This window comes from Rhamphochromis longiceps, linkage group LG20, assembly GCF_057381845.1.
Source record: "Rhamphochromis longiceps isolate RC_006_pf linkage group LG20, R_longiceps_female_GT1.1, whole genome shotgun sequence".
Lineage (NCBI taxonomy): Eukaryota > Metazoa > Chordata > Actinopteri > Cichliformes > Cichlidae > Rhamphochromis > Rhamphochromis longiceps.
This window is the reverse complement of record NC_140576.1, coordinates 31,976,209-31,992,429: the sequence shown is the minus strand read 5'-3', so window position 1 is coordinate 31,992,429 and position 16,221 is coordinate 31,976,209. Positions and strand designations below refer to the sequence as shown.

General features: G+C 38.6%; 1 protein-coding gene across 2 annotated transcripts in view; it reads left to right on the top strand.

The window, feature by feature from the left end:
- The window catches only part of magi3a (membrane associated guanylate kinase, WW and PDZ domain containing 3a), a 107,353-nt gene that overhangs the window by 34,372 nt on the left and 56,760 nt on the right, over positions 1 to 16,221 (top strand). The gene's annotated exons all lie outside the window — the stretch shown is intronic.

Below are 16,221 nucleotides of genomic sequence, written 5' to 3'. Positions count from 1 at the left end.
AGGGGATATTATGGATGATATTTTTGTAGACCACTGTGGTGTGGCTGTTCCTCTGAACTTTTTTTTACATGTTTAGTCAAACAGTCTCAACAGCTCTGCTGCGTCTAGAGTATCCTGCATTTCTTCCAAAACAAACCATGGGTTAATCTCTATTTTTTTAAAGCAGTTCGCAAAAATCTAGCCAATATTTTTTAAAAACCCCAACTCATTCCATTTTCTTGTTTTTTATAAAAAGCCCTACTTACTGTGGGACATGCGTCAGTATGGGCTGGCACCTATGCTGCTGCCCTCTGCAGCAGCATTTTGTTGTTAACTATCTGCTCAGCCTGCTGTAGGGAGAGCAAAGAATGAGGAGGAGGATATAAACGAGAGAGAATGAAGTGCCAAGTGAGTCAACATGCCACTCTGTCAAGGACGTTTGCTCCTTTGACAACGAGGACATCTTTGGTCACACTGCACTGTGTGTATGCGTATGTACGCAGGGCAGAAGCTGTCTGAGCCTTCGGGTCGTTCCTCTGTGTTTATTTTACTTCCTAACCACAATAACTGGCCAAATCTCCGGGTTTTAGACCGTCAGGGGGCATCAATTAGAAAATAGAGGGGAAAAACAAAAGAGCTCTTCGGCTGAGCGGTGACTTCCGTTGCATAATGATGGATCACTAGTCACTCATTAGCTAATGGTGGCTATCAGACTAGGAATTAAAACCCACTTTTACACTTAATAAGCAAATGCACTTTTGACTGGGATAGTAGTGTGTTATCATATTTCAGCAAAATACATTCATATCTCACTATTTAATGATAATAATACTGTTTCACTCATTAAGAGGCATTTAAGCTGGAGAATGTTAATGGGACAGATGACAGTGATGTTACGGCTCATTTGCTGAACTTTGAGTTCCTTCGGTGATCAAACTAGGAGACTTTAAAGCTCCGGGCTATTTTTTGGCTCTGCTCATATTTTGCATTAACATGGATCTAGGGTGATCCAATCAGAAGTGCACCCAAGATGCATTGCAGACAACTGACTCTGAATTCAGATTATGTGCAAGTATATCTCGGGTCATACTGAAAAGCTGCCCATTCAACTGATGAGCCTGCCTCTAATGAACAACAGCTAATGCATGTAGAGTCCTGGACCCACCAGGTATGGTAGGACTCGCACTATTATTAGCCATTTTTCTTCTTAAAGATTGTTGATCAGTGGGGCAACTACAAATTAAGTCATCTGAGCTGAGTCACTCTCTCACCTATGTGTTAAATAGGTTGGGTTGCAGCACTTAATGGAGCTTGATGGGTGGTTCATGTAGTTTGCTATGCTTTATTGGTTGTATACTTGTTTGCAAGGTTATCCTGCACAGGACTGTGGCATTTGGTCTTTGCAAAAAAAATGTAAGCTACATGTTTATTTGTGGGAAGTCATATCTGCTTTTAAGTGGGTACGCAAGAGGGACGGGGAGACGCATTCTAATTACAGGTGTGAACCAATGGACTTAGATCCTTCTCCTTGTGATCAGAGGACCTAAGATGCATGTTAATGCCAGGCATGAAGAGGGCTTCTGAATCGTGATTCTGCAATGTTATGACGTCTCAAGATAGCAGTAATGAGAATTTTTTATAATGCAGATACAGACTTTGAGTGATGTTTGGAATAGAAGTGCACAAAGGGAAAGAGGGGATAAAGGTTTAAAAAAATAACCTCTTTCAATGCAATGGACAGGAACAAGATAACCGGAGAATAAAAAAAATCTGGGGACAGAGAGAAGGGTAAAAGGAAGAAAGGCACATCATAGAGATGGTGAGAGCTCTCAGTGCTGCCACAGTGCAAGCTGAATGACAGCATATCAGATAGCAGCTGAATTGTGGCGCCCTTGTGTAACTCCTCTGCCACGGCTGTCACAGCATGGCTGGGGTAAAAGACATTTTTCCTGTGACTACAAGGCTTAAATTCTTGTGTAAAAATAATATACTCTGTTGTAGAGTTATCGATTAGAGCTGGGTTATATCACCAAAAATCAATTTCAGATTTATCTGGGTAATAATTAATTTAACAAATATTTTTATAGTTATCATTGCACACAAAATCAGTCATCAAATCCAACATTTTGGAATTACAATCATGTAATTGGATAACAGTTGCCTGTTTGATTTGTTGTATTGTTATTAATTTATTGCAGTGTTCGGTCATGGCCATCAAGGGGAGCACTTTTTATTCTGTTTACTGTAGGAAACACAGACATTTTTCAATAAACATTTACTGCAGCGCACGCAATCGGTTGAATGTTACCTCATTTGTAGGAATGAACAACATTGTGCATATACTGAATAATGTAACCACTGTGACCTAGATGTTGTCGAGTTGCATTGCACAGGTCTTTGTTTCTTCTCTCTTTACATCTATTAGTCACTGACGTACCGTGCAGGCAGTGAATGTTTTGTTTTGACTCTTTAGCCGTCAGCGTGGATCTTTACGTTCAACACTTTGTCTTTCTCTATCTGTGCTCATTATCTCTCGTGCCCTGCTCGCCCTTTCTTTCTCTACCACAAATGCCTGATCCACTATTGACAGGGTTGAGAAAACAGTCTAGTGGTGTGTATAATTCCAAAATGGTTTCCATAATTAAATAGCGACTTGACACTAATTAGTTCTAGCTGTTGATAATACAGCCAGCCTAAATCATTTTACAGTGCCCTCTATTTAATTAAACAAATGGACTGATAAATAAGGAGCTTGTTTGCTTTCCGCCCAGCTCTACATTTGATAACCAACTAACTTTTCTCAGTCTTTTAGCTAATGGCTGGCTAACCAAGAGACTTGACCCATCAAATAGAGTGCTTTAAAAACCGCTTAGAGACATTTCTTTGACCAAGTTACTGAATGTAAGGTTAGGATGTTTAAGCTTTTTTAGGTGTAGCTGAATGGTTGGAAATTTGGATCATCCAGTTAGCCATTCCACAATCTTTGGTCCAATCTTAATATCTCAATAACTACAAAAAAATTGTTACATATTCAGAGGATGTGTAAAACTAAACACTCTCCCATCTGTGTTGACAGATGTTGGCGTGCTGAGTACATTCTACAAGCTTTAGCTTATTTTTTGATGTCAAGAGGTTACCATTTTTTTTGATAAGCATGTTACAATAATGTTATTACTAGAAATTTCCCAAACGTTCAAAAATGACTTATTCTCTTATTCCCTTCTATTTAAGGATTCATCTCATGGACAGCTCTGAGGTTCACCTGACTCTTAACCTACAATGTGAGACCTTTAAACTAGTGGTCTCTAGAGACACTCCTTCTAGAATCCCATTTCATGTGCTGTACACATCCGTTTTCAGTTGATCATTAAGACTGCAGCACTGCACTGATGCAGTCAACTGGTTTAGTTAGGAAAAACAACCTCCTCGTGTGGCACGGAAGGATTCCTGCCTTCTCTCAGTTAATAAATCAGAGTAAACTTTTCCACCTTCCTGTAGCATAAAATGAAGTAATTTGTGCTTTTTCTTGTTTTATAATTCGACAAGTGCAGCACAGCATGCAAAATACTCTTTCTGTGAAGCTCAGAAAAACCAGTAGGGTCCCCCAGGAATCCGCAGGTACCATTAGACCCTGCTGTATGCCACTACTTAGGCTGCACCCACAGCCCTCTCTGTCTGAAAAGTCCTTGGAGTCGCTTTTCCCTACTTTGAAGCCTTTTGCAAGCTGTCAGCTTCAGAGGGCAACAGATTTGCAACAACAGCAAACAGTACGCTTACAATGATTTTTAAACCCTTTACAGTGCCTTGCATCAAAGGTACCATAGACTTCTATGTGATGGATAGTCCTACACAGGTGTTGGAAGCACTCTGAAATGTGGGACCAAATGTCCCACCTACATGACGAGTGTTGTGAGTCGTTTGTGGAATATGTGCTGCTCACACAGTACCTTTTTGTAGTTCCGAGCTCCACAACAAACCACAGAACTAAAGAAACTCTCCCAAGCGTAATCAGAAAAGCCTTTGCAACTGTGAACTTATTATATCTTAAAGGGGGAAAAAGCTGTGACTAAGCTCAATAGTTCTCATGCAAAGCATTATAAGCTAATCTTAGATAATTGCTCTCTTTGGTGGCTATTGAGCGAAGTCCAAACAGAACAAATTTTATCCCATTAGTCTGGAAAATCAGGTGTGATTAATGATATGAGGTAATGATTGCTGTTCATCAGCACCTTATTACGATACTGTAATGGCATTAGTTTAAATGTAGATGCAAATACATAAATTTAATTTATTGCTCAATCCAGACAAGACAAAATACAGACCCAGCAAAACATTTATAAGGGAATGTTAACTGTTACATTGTGCTGCATGATTTATGTCTTGAACTCACTGATATGGGCACAAAGTGCTCTTTTTACATCTTGTTCGGTGTCTCAGATCATACTCTCAACACTGGGCTTGATAGGGCACATTCTCAGTATCTTTAATGCAGCTGAGTAAGCGAACACTCTGACTTGCAACAGCTCTATTCCTCTTTTTCTTCTCACGTGGGTGCTTTATTTATTTTTCACCCTAAATATTTGGAAAGGGTGAAGAGTTTTGGAATGTGGAGGTGATGCCCTTCCCTGGTGCAGACCAGTTTAGGTTGCAGGCTGTAGCAGCACAGAAACATATACTTCATATCCCTGAGGTCACTATTGATGCATACAGCTTGATGAGAGAGGTCAAGGATTGCTGTGGTAGATTTGTAATGAAATATTGCCTGCTCAGATTGTATCTGGGAAAAATAACAAAGTGATAGCCACTGTGGCCAATGAAAAGACATTCTACACAATGGAAACATGACATGACTTTGATAAAATTCATTAGAAGAGGTCTGCTGCATGTTACAATTCTCCAGACACCCTAGACAACTACAGTATATGGACTATATGCCTGTGTGTGTTACAGCCGATGGGATTCAGTTCTGGTCCACTGCATATTATTATATTCTTATTAATATATGGCATGGTAATCCTAGGATTGCATCCTAGGATCATCCCAACTGGGGTTTATGTACATATTAGCTATACAAGTACCCCCTGCTGTACATCTACTGTCATAAATATATCTTACTTAGATAATAAGTAAGATAAGTAGATAATATACTTAGACAAGACATTTTATATGTCTCAGTCCTCAAGATAGTTGTTGCCTAAGAACAACGGCATTCATCAGCTTGAATTTTAGTTGATTGCGATTGCTAAATATCCAAACCTCTCAACCTGCAAAAGTCTACTTGGAATCTGTAGAAAAGTCAAAAATTTTGCTTAATAAATTGTTTTCTACTTATACAGTCATTTACATGCTTATGGAATTTTAGTTGCAAGTGACACGTACCTTAAGAGATAACCAGATGTTGCAGAAGTAGCAGCCTTACTGGAGGTGGGTGTTCTGATACCGAAAAGATTTACTGCGTTTTCGGTTTCACTTTAAACTTAAAACCTCTACTGATGTGAAAAAGCTGCTGTTGAATTATAAACAGAGTTATTTGGCACTCACAACAGAATGGAAACTCTGAACGAACGAGTGGTTCTGTTGATCTTGTCAGCTCTCAGGAGTATGACTTTACAGTACAATGCAATGCACCTGCATCTTTTGCATATCGAGACCTCAAGGGCCAGAGTTATTGGCCTGTGGATGTTTCATCATAGGATAAACATGGGATTGGCTTGGTTACCTCAGTCTTGAAAGCGATAGCATTCTGACATAGGTGACTTTCAGACAATATTTCAGTCCTTCCAGAGTTTTATTAAGACATACACATGACAGCAATGGAAACCCCCCAGTCTATGTGGAGTATTTATATGTGCAATATTTAACAGAGAAACAAGAATAGAGTACACAAGGAGTATGAAGTCATACTTTTCTTACAATGACATGGTGAATGAATGTGACTGTGTGCCAACTGTTTCTCTTACTTTGTTGCTCTCTATAGCACACTTTTCTCCAAAACACTCATGTTTTTCATAAGCTGTTAAATTCAGGTGGACAAGACAGATGTGCAAAAAAAAAGGCACTGCTGCATACAACAACAGCTCGTGTATGTGTTTATAATACTGCGAATGCTCAAACATGAAGCCAAAAACAACAAATTAATCAAAAGGAGTACATGTCTGAAAGTGGCCTCAGACTTTGCACTGCTACAAGTAAAACCGTAGTAAAATTTGTCAAATTGTTCCGCTAGTGTTTATATAATTATAAATCATGCAAAATTCTCAAATGTTATACAATACATTGCCAACTAGTAAGATTTCCAGCTTAAACCTGGGTTCATTTCTGCACGATCTCGATAAAAATTGCCCAGATGGCTTTGATTTGAGGACTGGACTTCTAAAATGAGGACTGAAGGGACAATCAAAGGACCTGGAGGTGATATGACAAAGGATGAAGAGAAGTACAACAGCCCGTTTTGATATTGAGCATTCTAAATACTGCTATGGAGAACCCAGAAGAAGACATAAGTGCGATGCACATGGGCAGGTTGTTGCACACCGTAGATATAAATGCCTCTCATTATCTCTCCACCACACGTACATCTGTGTTTTATTGATGATTCTGCAGCCATGATAGTGCTGTTATGGGCTCCCTATTGTGTGAGGAGATGGTTTTAAAATTGGATGCAAAACTGAAATCTATTTAAGGAAAATACCTTGAAAGGAGATGCCTTGTGAGCTTGTGATGGGCACCTTTCATCTTTTAACAATGCTGTTTTTAATACATTAATGTCACTGGAGATTGGAGAAAAGCTTACTCGTAAAAAAAAACGTAGGCAAACACACACACTTTTGCAAATATCCATTTCATGAAGCAACTGCGGTTGGCATCTCTTTTTCCTTATCTCCCCTTACACCCAATAATGGCACTTGTGAGCTAAACTGTTAAACATCATCCTTTCTGTTTGCCTTTGTAAGCCAAAAAGAACAGATGGACCAGTCTTGATAGGATTTTCTTCACATCCACTTCAAAAGGCTGCTGCAGACCCTGCTGAGCTGAGATGTGTGCCTCGTATGGCCTAGCCACTCTGAGAGGTTGTCAGTATGCTGAGTCACTGGAAAAAGTGCGCTGACAGGCATTTAACAGCACAGTGTAACCCTGAGGGAAAGGAGGACAAAAGTTACGAGGCCACTCAATAATAGTTCTTATGGAGAAATGTGGGGACAACCCGGAGAAACATGGGTGGCCAGCAAAGAAGAAAGGCTGATGAAAATAAACATCTGATCAATGAGTGCAGGTTTGTTTACTTGTAAGGGGCTGTTAAAACTATAATAAACAGATAATACAGTAAAATGGGTAGTTTTAAACCCCATAAAAGAAATCTAGCCACAAGCGACTTGTCATTAAGGTTACCCACAAATAATTGGGTACATGTTAGTTGATGAGATGAGTCTTAATCTACCAAATTAATTGGTCAGTTACAAAAAAGAAATCTTTTGAACTCTTTGAGATGTTAATAATTCACATTCATTATTATTCCCACGGCTCGTCTGTGCAGTTATGAGATGTTTAAATGCTGGGCAATAAAACCGAAATGACCAATTATTCTGAGAGAGTAAAGAACAACCCTAAGGAGGTGACATGCAACCTCAACCTCATTACAGGCATCTAGCTGCGAGCGTGTATTTAATGTAACATAGTGCAACAGTGTTGTTCATAACATTCCTTAAACCATTTTTTTCTCATGCTTTCAAAAAAATACACATTTGAATAATTAAATTAACATCATAAATGCAGAACAGCTAGTAGACTAATGCGCTGGCTTGAATAAACGGCTAGTAGTTGAACATTAAAATCTGTGGTTTGTCAACGGGAAAGTTGATGACCCGCTAGATTATACGGGCACCACCGTACCTTTTGGATAGAAGAGCCAAGAAATCAAAAATAATGAGGATGACACTAAAAGGCCTCTCTATTCATGGCAATTTAGTTTGTCTCGGTTGTCATTCAGTCTCTTTTTGTTTCATCGTGCATTATTATCATTTTGGAAACAGGTTCGGCTTCAGAGGCTTGTCTTTCCTGTTCGGTCCCTGTGACGTTATCACATAATGGAACAAATTTTAATTAAAGAAATTAGTGAATTAGTCATACTCAAATGGAACCCACTTCTCGTAAGATTCACCATACCCTCTAATTAGTATGGAATATTCATGTAATCTAAACACCGTGTGTGACTAATGCATCTCCAACTGGTTTTTGAGCTTAAATAGGTAAATTCATTTAAACTCCTCCATCATGGCTGTTGAATTTAATCAGAATTTAAGCAGCTGCCAGCAGCCATTTCTCTTACTATACCTCATCTCTGCGAGAAACCCGTAAGATTAAGTTTGCTTCACTGTCAAAAAAGTTTATCCTTGGTTTGGATTCCACAGAGACAAACAGTTCCTCATACTTTGTGATCGGAAAGATCTGTCAGCGCTTTTTCTTCTCTGTCTCTCTCCGTCTCTTTCTTCTTCTTCTTTCTTGCTCTCCCTCTCTTGCGGTCTATCTCTATCTCCAGTCTCTATTGAGGGGTTCAGGCTTCTATTTATTCCTGGTGGTTCATTTGAGCTTAATCACATTGCACCAACTAGCAGCCACCTGGGGACAGGCAGAATTAATGTGTGTGAGGGACAGCCAGCAGATGGATAGGGGACCGGTGGCCCCAGTAGGAGTGTGCAGAGAATGCCTGCTGGTTAGAAAAGAAAAAAAAAATCTTTCCCTCTACAATCTGACTTACGAAGAGTAATGACAAGCAGGAGCTGTCTGCGGGCTGACTGATTGTTCCGAGCTGTCCACACCACAGAGCAAGTCTACAGAAACCCTTGAGGTTCAGAGAAAGGTAGCATCTAATATCTGTCTCACTAGTGGGACCTGGAAAAAAAACACACTGCATAATGAAACATGACAGATTTTAGGATTAAGACTTTTTGGTTACAAATGGGGTGACTTCACAGAGGATAAAGAAGTAGATGTGGTAACGTGTATTCTCTTTGATTTTGAGTGCTGAAAACATTAGTAATATCAAGATCACTTGTCTTGAGCAAGAGACTGAAAACAATTTAACCACTGTATGACAGATAACAGACCCTCTCTCTTCTGCTTCACTACCCCATCTACACTCATGAAGCGCAGAGTTTTTATAGCAGAGAATCCCAGTAATGGGTTTTGCCAGTGTGCAGGTGACAGCTGTTGCCGGAGGCATTATGTTTTGGTCTTGTTCATATATACATCAAGCTGACGTTCGGCCATCCCATTCTAACAGACGTATTTGCTGCTGAATGTCTTGAAGGAATTTCTTAAAATATGACAAAGCGTTAACTGTAAAGCTCTTGGTGATTGAAACTCAAGGTGCCATGTTTTCAGCCAAAAATATTTATCTGACAAAGATCAAGTTCCCTTTTCCAAAAGGAGCGTGCAAACAAAATGAGTACGTGTCAATACAAAATATTGCAGATGTGATGTCACCGCTTGTATTTCTAAAAGTGAGGTTTCTGGAAGTAACAGCAGGAGAGAGTCACTGTAGACAGTGACTGTGGAGCAGTTCAACAGCAGTATGCTATTTTGATGCATTAAGCAAAGTCGAAAATAGGACAAGTATTTCTTGTGGCTCTTCTCACTCAAGTTTTTCCAGATATTAGGAAAGAGTTACAGTTTCCACAAACTTCCACAAAGCTGTGCCTTCTCAAGGTGACTGTCTTTGATTCAGTTTGTTGCCATAACAATGCAATATTACTCAGAGGTACCCTGAATTGCTTTTGATCGAGTGGATATTTTTCAGGGCACCTTTAATACTGTACATGCACATTCCAATTTATGTGTAATTGATGTCAGCCTGCCAGTTTACTGTAACGAATGTGTACCTACGCACAGGGCACATTTATTAAACGGTCTCCATCTAAGTATAATACTTAGCAAATACTAACACTTGGACTATTGTTATTCTTGGAGTGCAATGTTGCATATGTGTTTCTGTATCAGTGGTATTTTAAGTATCAGCTTTGGACAGGGTGGTGTTTTTATATTATTGCAGGCTGATATACATTTCCCATCGGATTTTCTTGTTATAGAATTTAAATTAAATTGTGTTTAGATGCATTTTGTCAAATCATGTTTGACATTATTTTATTTTTGTTTTGTTTTTTTCCATGTGGCTCCTCATCTATGAACAATCGACTGTGACGCTGACAGGTAAGAAAAATAAGTTTTTTTGTTTGTGACCTTTTACAGTTCTTATGCCTGCTGCTGCCTAATTTGCACTATTAATTTGCAGTAAAAAAAAATAGAGTACATTTCTTTTATATAGACTAGTTTGTCTACCGTTCTCCTGTTAAGAGATCGTTGTTATATTAAACCATATGGCACTCGTGCATTGTGCATTTCTTGCTTTTCTGTTACATTATTAACCAAAACTTGGCTGAAAATGAACAGTAGAGTTTTCATCTTTTTCATAGTACAGACAAAAGCTGCTTGAACTCAATTATAGCATACTAATTATTTTCTCCACTATCTTTTTCCCCTCTTAAAAGCCAGTGAATGCTTTTTCTAAGTAGGTTACTCAGCATGTCCACCTCTTAGAGCTAGATTGTCATGCTGCAAATGGTTATTTGTATCTTGTAATGTCCTGTTGGTTCCTATATGGAAACACTCAGAATACTCGCAAACTGTCACTGGCCTGTTTTCCTAAGAGGAAAATTTACCAAAATCTCCAGGGGCACCTTCAGTCTCCTGTTTAAGAGACTGCTTGAAGGGTGTTATCTTTTGCTATATGTGACCTGCCCTCAAATTATCCCCTGCAAAGTATGACACACTGAAAACTCTAACAACCTGGGGATGTTAAGCCTGGAATTTAAGGTCTTTTACAGTTGTTCTCATCCAGATAGTTATTATGGCATTGGAGTGTCATTGCGCAAGCTTTCTAGGGCAGTTAGATGTTATCTTGGCCTCTTTATAAGCATGTGGGTTGTCTGATTGACCTCAAGTGCATCAACAGACTCTCCACTGTGTATTATTTACATCCACTCCTGCATCAATCATTCTACGATATACAGCCAGGAGAAATGAGTCCATATGGTTGTATATTACGTCAAGAACTTGGTCAGTCTGCGGTACGAATGAATCGCAGGAGTCATATTGACAGTTTGATGTCTTATGGAGTTTCTGTAGCTCAGAGAAATTGTTGCTTACAGTTACATCATCAATGTAGCATTAAGAGTACATCTAAACTCTAAGGATTTGGGCTACTACTGTATAAATTATTTTTCTTGTTGGAGATCTTCATTGCACGCAGTTTTTGTACTGTATGGACACAACATCCACATCTGTGGTTGTGTATGTGGTAAAAATGGGCACAGTAACTGGATAAACTCTTTCATACGTTCCAAAGATTTCTGGTTCATTGTCTGTTGTTTTGTCTTCTTTAAAACAATTCTCCCTGTTTTCGTTTATTTAAAAAATATATCTTAAAACTCAGCTGACTCAGCTAATTAATGATAACATTATTTCAGACAGACCACAAAGTTGAGCTAAAGCACAATTCCAGTAGGTCCACGCCAGCTGATGGCTCAGCTGATATACTATAACAATCCAACTGGCAACTCTCATACAAGGTGCAGTATTTATTTTATTTTCTGAACATCTGCAGAAACCCTTTTCAATGCCAACTCCAGCCCGGAGCCTTCTTTTCATGCTGTGTCTGACTTCATCAGTGTCTGTTTGTTGTTACTGGTCAGTGTTGAGGTTGTCACTCAAAAGGAAGTATTACATATTTATCTTTACTCTTTAAAAAGTAATTTGCTACATTACTCATTAACTGTAAGAAGGAAATACTTACACTACACTACTTGTAATATAACTTTTTGCGTCGTTCCACATTATGGCATGAGATGCACTGTCATATAATTACCAGTTAGCAATATAAACCTTAGGCTACATGCTGACACACTGCCACAAATCCCTATTCAGTTGAGGACACAGGATGTTTCTTTTAGTGTTTAAATATTAACTCAAACCTGAGAGAAAAATGTTGTGGCTACGGTGACTCTGCTGTAGAAACAGGAAAAGGTAGAAATGGAAGCTGCAGTGCCACTTCACTGTTTGTTGGCTGCTTGTCTGTCCTCATCTTTCATTCAGCTTTAACACCATTCTGAATTGGAGTTCTTTTTAATTAGCTTTATGTTAGTGTCTTCTTCATCAAAGTATCGGTGGATGTTTCTGGCACTCACACAGTTTGCACTTTGCTGTTACATTCTTCTCCTTTTGTGCAATAAAAATGAAAGTTAATATTATAGCTCTGCTTTTCAAGCCTTTTGGATTATTTTCTCTATTCTCGCTCCACAGGAGCTAAACACAGGCATGTTTGAAAAGTTTTGACCACTAAGCTGAAAGAGGCTGATGGGGTATTGTCGTCAGCGGGCAGGCGGGTGGGGTGGACACACGAATTTGTGAATGCACCAACTCAAGAACAAGACTATGCAGGATCTTCAAACTGATACCATAACTGCATCTACTTAAAATCTCAGCAAAGTTCCAATCTCAGTGACTTTGACCTCAAGATCAAGGTCAGAGGTCAGGTTTTCAGAAGATTTTGTGAACGCGATAGCTCAAGAAGGAAGTCACCTAGGATTTTTAAATTCATACCACAGGTGCATGTACATAAATCTTGAACAAGTTTGAATCTCAATGGTCTAGACATCAAGGTCAAGTGTTCTGAAATTGTCCTAGTATTTTCAAGTCTTTGCCATATTGTACCTAATAGGAGGTAGCACTGGCCATCATTTGTGCATCCTTCATGAGAAACTGGCATAAAGCAAATAACAGCATTACTCTTTGGTTATTATTGCTGTTATTAATACTCTAATTTTATATATATATACATATGTAAATATATGAAAAATGTAATGTACTTACAGTACCGTGTTACGTTTAAATATGTCATATCCAACCCTGCGGCTGAGGGCAGAGCAGAGGTGTATGAAAAAATATAAATTGAGTGAAGTACAGATTAATAGGTCATGTCCACTTTACCTGCTTTGATCCTGATGTGGGTTGTATCAGTGTCACTCTGTTAAAGCTTAGCTGTGACATTTTAATAGTCATTATTAATGCTCCTGCTAAGTCTACATGTGCCCTGTGAAAAAAGGTCTAAGGTCTGAAAAAAGATGTTTGTACAGTTTGTACAGCCCCTGACCCTTAGTTTGCACCTACTATAGTTTGTTTCTTGCCTTTGGCTTTTTTAAAATGTCGTAATTTACTTTTAATCTTAGGTATTCTGTCTCTGACAGTAATGTGACTACACCCAAAGCAAGAACTTTCTTATTGGGTTAAAGAGCCAAGTTACACTCACATTAAAGCAGTTTAAAAAGTATGTTTTATTCCGCCGTTGAAAAGAAATCACTACATACTGTACATTAATGCCACTGTTTTGCACAATATCCAACTACAAACCTCTGTATATTTTATATATTTTATTTTATTGTTTACTCTATTTAATTTGTAAAATATGTATACACACACACACACACACACACACACACACACACACACACACACACACACACACACACACACACACACACACACGTAGAGAAACATATTTAGTATACACATCCAGTAATGCATATACTATTATATATTGTACATATATTTATTAGTCTCTGTTGCTTGTGAAGCTCGCACACAAGAATTTCACCCACATGTACTGTACCAGTGTACCTGCACATGTGATGTGACAATAAAAGTGATTTGATTTGATTTGAAAGTAGGCGTAATTCCACATATGAATCTTATAATTCTGCCTACGTCAAACTGCCAAAGCTACAGTCTGTCATTGTTGCTGATTGAGTCGTATTCCAGAAATGTGTTTGCACTGGGGATTTAGGAAAACACAAAATTTATTCACCTTAAAACAAATGTTATTCTTATTTTTGAACATACACTCCCTGTTCAGGATAGAATTAAAAATGAAGGCCCGTCCCACAACAGCAGAACAATATATTCCCAGCTGAATGAAGAACTGTGTGTGACAACGCTTTTACTTCTTGACAAAACAACCTGTGCAGTATACCCACACAGTTCCAGGACTGAAATCCCCAGAAGGTATCAGTATGATTGATACTTTTCTCTCTACTGATTGCTTTACTTTCTTTCGTCTCACAAACAGCTGTGAGACCTGAATTACGCCTGGTAATGAAACCACTGAAAACCAATCTGGCACGAATCTGACGTCGTAACTCTGATGTACTTGAAGGCTGTTTCTTACAAGTGACTGAGGACTTACTTTTTCTCAATTAAATGGACAGCCAGCTCTGACATCTGTATTTTGATTTGCTCCTTTCTTTTTTTTTTTTCCTTTGTCTTTGCTCTATCAGACAGCTTTGCAGTATACTGAATCTCTTGCTCTGTGCACAGCATCCAATATTTATATGGAGCTTGAAGGCAGATAGCATGCCAAACAGCTAAATGCCATGTGGGTTTTGATGAATCTATGCAGTGTTGGTAGGCAGGATTTTACAGATAATGATATCATAGCACTGAACGTGTAAATATTCAATATGTGTTTTTTATTTTATTTTATTTTTTCTTCTTTATTATTATTCTCATCCTAAAGCAAGCTGGACTTAATACCGACTTGCTGAATTAAATAGATCCATTTTCTTTCTTGTCTTACTGTGTCGATTTCTTTCATGCAAAAACTTGAAACCACTTTTGTCATTTTTAATAACACTGCCCCAATATCATAAATCTGAGCCTATGTTTATTTGAAAACATTCTCAGTGTGACTGTGCCAGGGGCAGGAGGCGAGGACAAATATAAGTGGCATCAATCACTGGCTGTTTCATCTCCTGGCATGGCCCCAGACAAACAACATTTAGAGAATAGCAATGCTGCTCCCTCAGTTGTTAGTGTTTACAACCTGTGTCTGTTTTTCCTTTTAAAGCAATCTTTTTATCTCCTCTGTGCTTTATCAGTCTGAGGGATCCTTTTCTTTGCAGTTTTTTATTTGACCCAGGGATCATAAAAGGAAACTGCAATCCAACTTATCAATAAGACAACTTCATGTCAGTGTGTGTCTTATAGCTCTGGGGCCTTGCTTTGATAGGTTTTCTTGACTTTCAGTCTGAAGTATAAGTTTTATTTATTCCTCTTCAAAAGTTTATTTTCTATACAACATTCTAGTATGAGGATAATTTATATTTTGATAGCAATACAATATGTGACAATATGTTGTACACAGATGGAACAGTGAGTATTACTGTCATCTGATGGTGACAGACTGTCAGGAGGTCTTTGGTTTCAGTCTGCAGACCAGCTGGCGAGACCAACCTTTTTGTGTGAGGTTTATTCTCCCTGTACGTGCATGGTTTTTGTCTGAGTATTCGGGTTTCCTCTGGGTCAGGTGGTGATTCTAAGGTGTGAATGAAAGCATAAATGTGATGAACCGGCAACCTGTCCAGGTGGTACCCCTTCTCTTGCTCTTGGGATAAGCACAAGCCCAAATCAGTTGAATGGATGGATGAATTAATGTTATAAATATGCATTAGCTTATTACGGGGTTGTAATAACATTATGGGCATGTTAATGTTACAGTTCAGCTTACAGAGCGGCTGGTCTGTCTGCGTAGTTCTAGCTTTTTTTTGTGCCCCTCTTTAAGAGAGCACTTCTAGCTCTCTAAAATGGGATAGCCTTGCAACAAGGGAACTCATTAATCTCCCTCTGTATTTCCATCGTTAGCACTAGGAGAGTAGAGTGCTTCCCCACTTAATTTGGCTTTTGTCCAAACTGTAAAACCCATGTGTTAGGAGTAATATGAAAATCCAGTTAGCCATATTTTCTCTAGGAGCAGTCTGTGATGTCTCTGTCTTAAGATCTTTCAGTGAGATTAGCAGTATTTCATCCATATCTTGGCTGGTGACTGACAGATATGCTTTCCTTTCCCTTCCAGCTTTTTGTCTTGGACAAATCAGCTACATTAACATCTGGCCTTGTTAACAGTTTTGCCTCTCCTGTTTCCAGATTCTTCTCCTGGCTTTCCATGTATTGAATAACATCTTTACATACAGCTTTATCACATCACAGACATTTTTTTTCTAGGTTTTTAGTTGCTTAATTTAACCCTTTTATTGTCGCTGCTGTGTTATTTATTTGTTGTTTTCCCTAAAACCAATTAAATCTTACTAATTAAGACTAAATAAAACAGTAGTCCTAAAGGCTTTGAATCCTGACACC